At 43.6% G+C, this 6,000-nt stretch overlaps 1 pseudogene across 1 annotated transcript; it reads left to right on the forward strand.

Moving 5' to 3' along the window:
* Window positions 1-622: 622 nt before the first annotated feature.
* Rps7-ps24 (ribosomal protein S7, pseudogene 24) lies at window positions 623-1,263 on the forward strand (annotated as a pseudogene). Its single transcript, NR_189320.1, has one exon. The product of NR_189320.1 is annotated as a ribosomal protein S7, pseudogene 24 (transcript).
* Window positions 1,264-6,000: the final 4,737 nt, after the last annotated feature.

Here is a 6,000-nt window from a genome sequence, read left to right on the forward strand (position 1 = left end):
CATTGCTACCTATGAGGTCAGAGTCCAGGGTCAGTCCATGTATAGTCTTTAGGTAGTGGCTTAGTCCCTGGAAGCTCTGGTTGCTTGGCATTGTTGTACATATGGGGTCTCGAGCCCCTTCAAGCTCTTCCAGTTCTTTCTCTGATTCCTTCAACGGGGGTCCTATTCTCAGTTCAGTGGTTTGCTGCTGGCATTCGCCTCTGTATTTGCTGTATTCTGGCTGTGTCTCTCAGGAGCGATCTACATCCGGCTCCTGTCGGTCTGCACTTCTTTGCTTCATCCATCTTGTCTAATTGGGTGGCTGTATATGTATGGGCCACATGTGGGGCAGGCTCTGAATGGTAGTTCCTTCAGTCTCTGTTTTAATCTTTGCCTCTCTCTTCCCTGCCAAGGGTATTCTTGTTCCCCTTTTAGAGAAGGAGTGAAGCATTCACATTTTGATCAGACAGGATGCGATTTTGAAGAACATTTTGCCTCAGGGACGTGACTACAGTTGTCCCTGGGAATTAGTTCTGGGCCAAATGTGGATATTAAAATACTTGGGTGGGTAAGTTCCTTATATAAAATTGTACAACATTTACACATATAAATTAATAAGTACATTAAAAAATTGTGTCTGCAGCCCCTGGAGATGAGCTGTTCTCGTGAGAGCTGGGCCTCTTTCTAAGCCGGCACTCTGAGCACCATGATTGTGAAACCCACTGTCGAGAAGCAGGACAAGTTTGAGTCTGGTATCTCTCGGGCGCTGCTCAAGCTGGAGATGAACTGAGGTCTCAAGGCTCAGCCATGGGACCTCAACATCACCGCCGCCAAGGAAGTTGGAAAGCCATCATAATTTTTGTACCAGTTCCTCAGCTGAAATCTTTCCAGAAAATCCAAGTCCGGCTAGTTGGTAAAGTGCCGTGGGAAACATGTAGTCTTCAGTGCTCAGAGGAGGATTCTGCCCAAGCCAACCCGGAAAAGCCCCGGAAGCCGCACCCTGACAGCGTGCACGGTGCCATCCTTGAGGACTTGGTTTTCTCAATGAAATTGTGGGTAGGAGGATCCGGGTGAAACTGGATAGCAGCTGGCTCATAAATGAACATTTAGACAAAGAAGCAGAACAACGTGGAGCACAAGGCTGAAACATTTTCTGGTGTGTACAAGAAGCTCACAGGCAAGGATGTTAATTTTGAATTCCCAGAGTTTCAGCTGTAAAGGAAATGACTGAATAAAATGTCATTCATAGTAAAAAAAAAATAAATAAAATAATGTCTGCATTAAGTATGTGGATTTTTTTTGTTTGTTTTTCTTTTCTTTTTTTTTTTTTTTTTTGCTTTGGACATTATTCCCTACACAATATAGAACAGCAGTGGTATGTATCAATTTACCCTGCATTAGGCATAAGTAATCTAGAGATAAAACTACATAGGAGGATGTTCATAGATTATATACACATAGAGACTGGAAGAGGCCATTGGATCCCTCTGAGCTGGAGTCACAGGTTTGCTGGATGCCCGACTTGTTACATGGGAGATGGGGTGAGAACTCTGGTCCTCATGATTGTGCAGCAAATGTTTTTAACTGCTGAGTCATCCATCTGTCCAGGTCTTAAATGCTGTTTGTGGTAGCTTGAATAAGTTTGGCCACCATAGACTCATGTGTTTGACTGATTGGCCCAGAGGGAGTGACACTACTAGGACGTGTGGCATCACTGTCAGGGTGGGCTTTGAGGTTTCCTAAGCTCAAGTTCCACTCAGTGCAGAAGAGACCTTCCTCCTGGCTACCTACAGAAGACAGTCTCCTTCCGGATGCCTTCGAATCAAGACATAGAACTCTCAGCTCCTACAGCACCAAGTCTGCCTGCATGACACCATGCTTCTCGCTATGATGATAATGGACTGGATCTCTGAAACTGTAAGCCAGCCCCAGGTAAATACGTGCCTTTATAAGAGTTGCTTTGGGGGGGCTGGAGAGATGGCTCAGTGGTTAAGAGCATGGACTGCTCTTACAGAGGTTCTGAGTTCAATTCCCAGCAACCACATGGTGGCTCACAACCATCTGTAATGGAACCCAGTGCCTGTTCTGATGTGTCTGAAGATAGCTAGTGTACTCATATACATAAAATAAATAAATATCTTAAAAAAAAAGAGTTGCTTTGGTCACGGTGTCTCTTCACAGCAAAGAAACCCTAACTAAGACACTATTTTTTCCCCTCAGTATTTTGGTTATCCGAGTCTGTGTTTGGAGGACCTGCAGATTTCCTGGCTGACTGTTTTTCTGTTCTTTTGCCTCTCTCATAATTGCCCAATTCGAACTAGATCCACAATAGCTGTAACAATAGCTAACACTTACCACTTACCACACACTTGGCATTGGGCTAAGTAGACATTTTATTTGGACTGTTCATCTACTTTTGTTTTACTAAGTGTTCATACAAGGAAGATATTGTTGCGATCACCACCACTTAACCAGGACGAAGTCACTAAAACAGAGAAGAGTAAGGTTACTTTCCCTAAGTGGCACAAAAGCTAGGAGGCAGTGAGACCTGGGACACAGATCTGATCCCAAAGAACCTCCACAGAACACCCCCCTTTTCCATTTCTCATGCGTGAGTGTGGTGAACGTGTGTGTGTGTGTGTGTGTGCATATGTGGGGGTTGTGTGTGAACTTCTGTTAGTGTGCATGTGGATGACAAAGGTTGATGTCATAAATCGTTCTTTAATTTTTTAAAAAGATTTATTTATTTTATTTTATGTGTATGGGAGTTTTGCCTGCAGGTGTGTTTGTATACCATGGGCGAGGTGCCCTCACTAACCAGAGGAATACGTCAGAACCCCTGCAAACTGGAGGTACCGATGGTTGTTAGCTGTCATGGAGGAGCTGGGATGCACCTTGGTCCTCTGAAAGAGCAGCCAGTGTTCTGGAATGCTGAGTCATCTCTCCAGCCCCAGAAATGTTTTTTAAGATTCATTTACTTATCTATTTATTTATTATATATAAGTACACTGTCGCTGTCTTCAGACACAGCAGAAGAGGGCATTGGATCCCATTACAGATGGTTGTGAGCTACCATGTGGTTGCTGGGAATTGAACTCAGGACCTCAGGAAGAGCAGTCAGTGCTCTTAACCGCTGAGTCACCCTCTCTCTCCCCCAAGTTCCCTCTACCCCCGAATTTTTTGTTGTTGTTATTTTGGTTTAGTTTTTCTTTTTTGGGGTTTGTTTCTCTTCTTTTTTCCTTTCCTTTTTTTAAGATTTATTTTATGTATACGAGTGCTCTATTTGCATGTACACCTGCATGTCAGAAGAGGGCATCAGAACTCATAGATCTCTGTAAGCCCCTCTGGACGAGCAGCCAGTGCTCTTAACTATTGAGCCATCTCTCAAGCCCCTTGGTTTGGTTTTTCAAGACGGGGTTTCTCTGTGTAGTCCTAGTTGTCCTGAAGCTCAATCTATTGATTAGGTTGACCTCAAACTCAGAGGTCCACCAGTCCCTTCTCCCAAGGGCAGGGATTAAAGCCATGTGCCACCATACTCAGCTGTGAGAAATTGTTCTTGTTTGTTCTTCTACCTTAGTCATTCGGGCACGGACTTTCAGGCAAACATAGATCTCACTGATATGGCTAGGTGTGACAACCAGCTTTAATTGTCAACTTGACACAACTTGGACTCACCTGGGAAGAGAGTTCCATTGAGGAACTGTCTTGCTAGGCTGGTGTGTGGGCATGCATGCCTGTGGAGAGATTGTCTTAATTAAATTAATTGATGTGGAAAACCCAGTCAGTCCACTATGGGTGGCATATCCCTAGAAAGGGTGTTCTGGACTGTGTACAAGTGGAGAAATTGAGCTGAGCACAATCAAGCAAGACAGTATCATTCTTTCTCTCTCCATTCTTCTTTTTTTCCTTTTTTCTTTTTTTTATTGGATATTTTCTTTACTTACATTTCAAATGTTATCCCCTTTCCTGGCTTCCCCTCTGGAAACCCCCCATTTCATCTCCCCACCCCCTGCCTCTGTAAGGGTGCCTTCCCATCCTCCCACCCACTCCCTCCAGCTCTTTCTCTCCATTCTTGATTGTGGATGTGATGTAATCAGCTATCTCCCACTGCTTAACTGATCTACAGTGATAGACTTTAATCACGAATTTTAAGGCAAATAAACCCTTTCTTACCCAAATTGCTTTTTGTTAAAATTAAAAAATATATATATTTATTTTTAATTTGTGTGCATTGTGTTTTGCCTGCATGTATGTCTGTGTGAGGGTATTGGACCCTCTGGAACTGGAGTTACCAACAGTTGTAAGCTGCCATGTGGGTGCTGAGAATTGGACTCAGGTCCTCTGGAAGACTAGACAGTACTCTTAACCACTGAGCTATCTCTTCAGCCCTTGTTAGAATGTTTTATCACAGCAAGAAAGGAAATTAGAATACTAGAGTTACTAGCCAGCTTGCTCAATGACCAGACTCTTTTTCTGAGGCTGGAATTTTAGGTGAGCCACCATGCTTCTCTGGTACTTACAATGGTCTCTGGGGACTCATATCATCTTTTTTTTTTTTTTTTTTGGTTCTTTTTTTCGGAGCTGGGGACCGAACCCAGGGCCTTGCGCTTCCTAGGCAAGCGCTCTACCACTGAGCTGAATCCCCAACCCCAGACCCATATCATCTTATACTTGTGCAACAAATGCTTTAACTCATGAGCTGTTTCCCCTACACTCTCTCACAGCCCTTTTAATCAGTGAACTGTATCAACCTTATTCGTTAACATTAAGTTATCACAGCGAGGGTAATGTATAGCTACTGATTTTTATATTCTGGGTCTCTATCTCTCAGTCCTCAGTGATAACATTTCTTCTGGTGGAATTTAAGGTTTTCTCTAGATAATAACTGAACTGGTTTGCCTATTTGACTGTCTTTATCTCTTTCATGAGTGTTTCCATGCTGCGCTGAACAGAAGCAAGTGAGTATCTGCCTATCTGCCTTCCTAGAGGAAAGACCTTTACATTTTTACCAGGGAAGATAGAGCTGGTATGTGATCTCAGATCCCCCAAGAGGCAGAGGCAGGAGGATTGCAAACCCAAGGCCTCATCTACAGAGCAAGTTCCCAGCTAGCCTGGGTCATTGAGGTCTGTCTTATAGCAAACAGCATGAGACTACAGCTTAGTGATAGAGTGCTTGCCTAGCACATGTGACACCATGTTCAACCCTCTCTGCTGTCATAAAAGGTTCACCATGCACACACCTCTAATCCCAGCACTCGGGAGGCAGAGGGAGATGGATCTTGAGTTCGAGGCCAGCCTGCTTTACAGAGCAAGTTCCAAGACAGCTACACAGAGAAGTCCTGTTGGGGAGGTGTGTGTGTTGGGGGGGGGGGAGAAAGAAAAGAAAGGTTTACCATTGAGAAAGATACAGGTCTGTATTCACCATCCATGGCCTTTCTGGGGTGAGGCACAGTCCATCCACATGTAGTTTGTTGAGTTTTTCTCTTGAAAAGAGGCTGACTTTTGTCTAAATATTTCCTCCATCTACTTCGATGGCAATGTGGGTCTTACTTTTCCTTTTGCTAATGTGTTATATCACGGTGATTGGTTTATTAATGTTGAAGTATCCATGCATTTGGTCATGGTGAGAACTCCTTTTAATGTGTTATTGAATTTGATTCGCTAGTTGCTCTGTTGAGGGTCTGTTATATGTATCTTCCAAAAGGATATTGACCTGTAATTTATCTTGTGATAGCCTTGCCTGGCTTTGGAATCAAAATAACGTTAGCCTCATTTGAGAAAAAGTCGGACATCCTCTCTGTATCAGTTAACTTGTCTTGAGACAAAACATCCAACGGCAGCAAATTGAAAATAGACGGTCTATTTTAACCCAGAGTATGAGAGTACAGCCCATCAGAGAGAGGAATGTATGGTACAGCAAAGGCATGGAAGGAACATAAAGCTGGAACCCTTCCCCTTGTATCTTGGTGAAACAGGAAACAGAGAGCAGACAGGAAGTGTGGCTAGGTCCTAAAACTTACA

This window comes from Rattus norvegicus, chromosome 6 (genome assembly GCF_021556685.1).
Source record: "Rattus norvegicus strain SHRSP/BbbUtx chromosome 6, alternate assembly SHRSP_T2T, whole genome shotgun sequence".
In the NCBI taxonomy this organism is placed as follows: domain Eukaryota; kingdom Metazoa; phylum Chordata; class Mammalia; order Rodentia; family Muridae; genus Rattus; species Rattus norvegicus.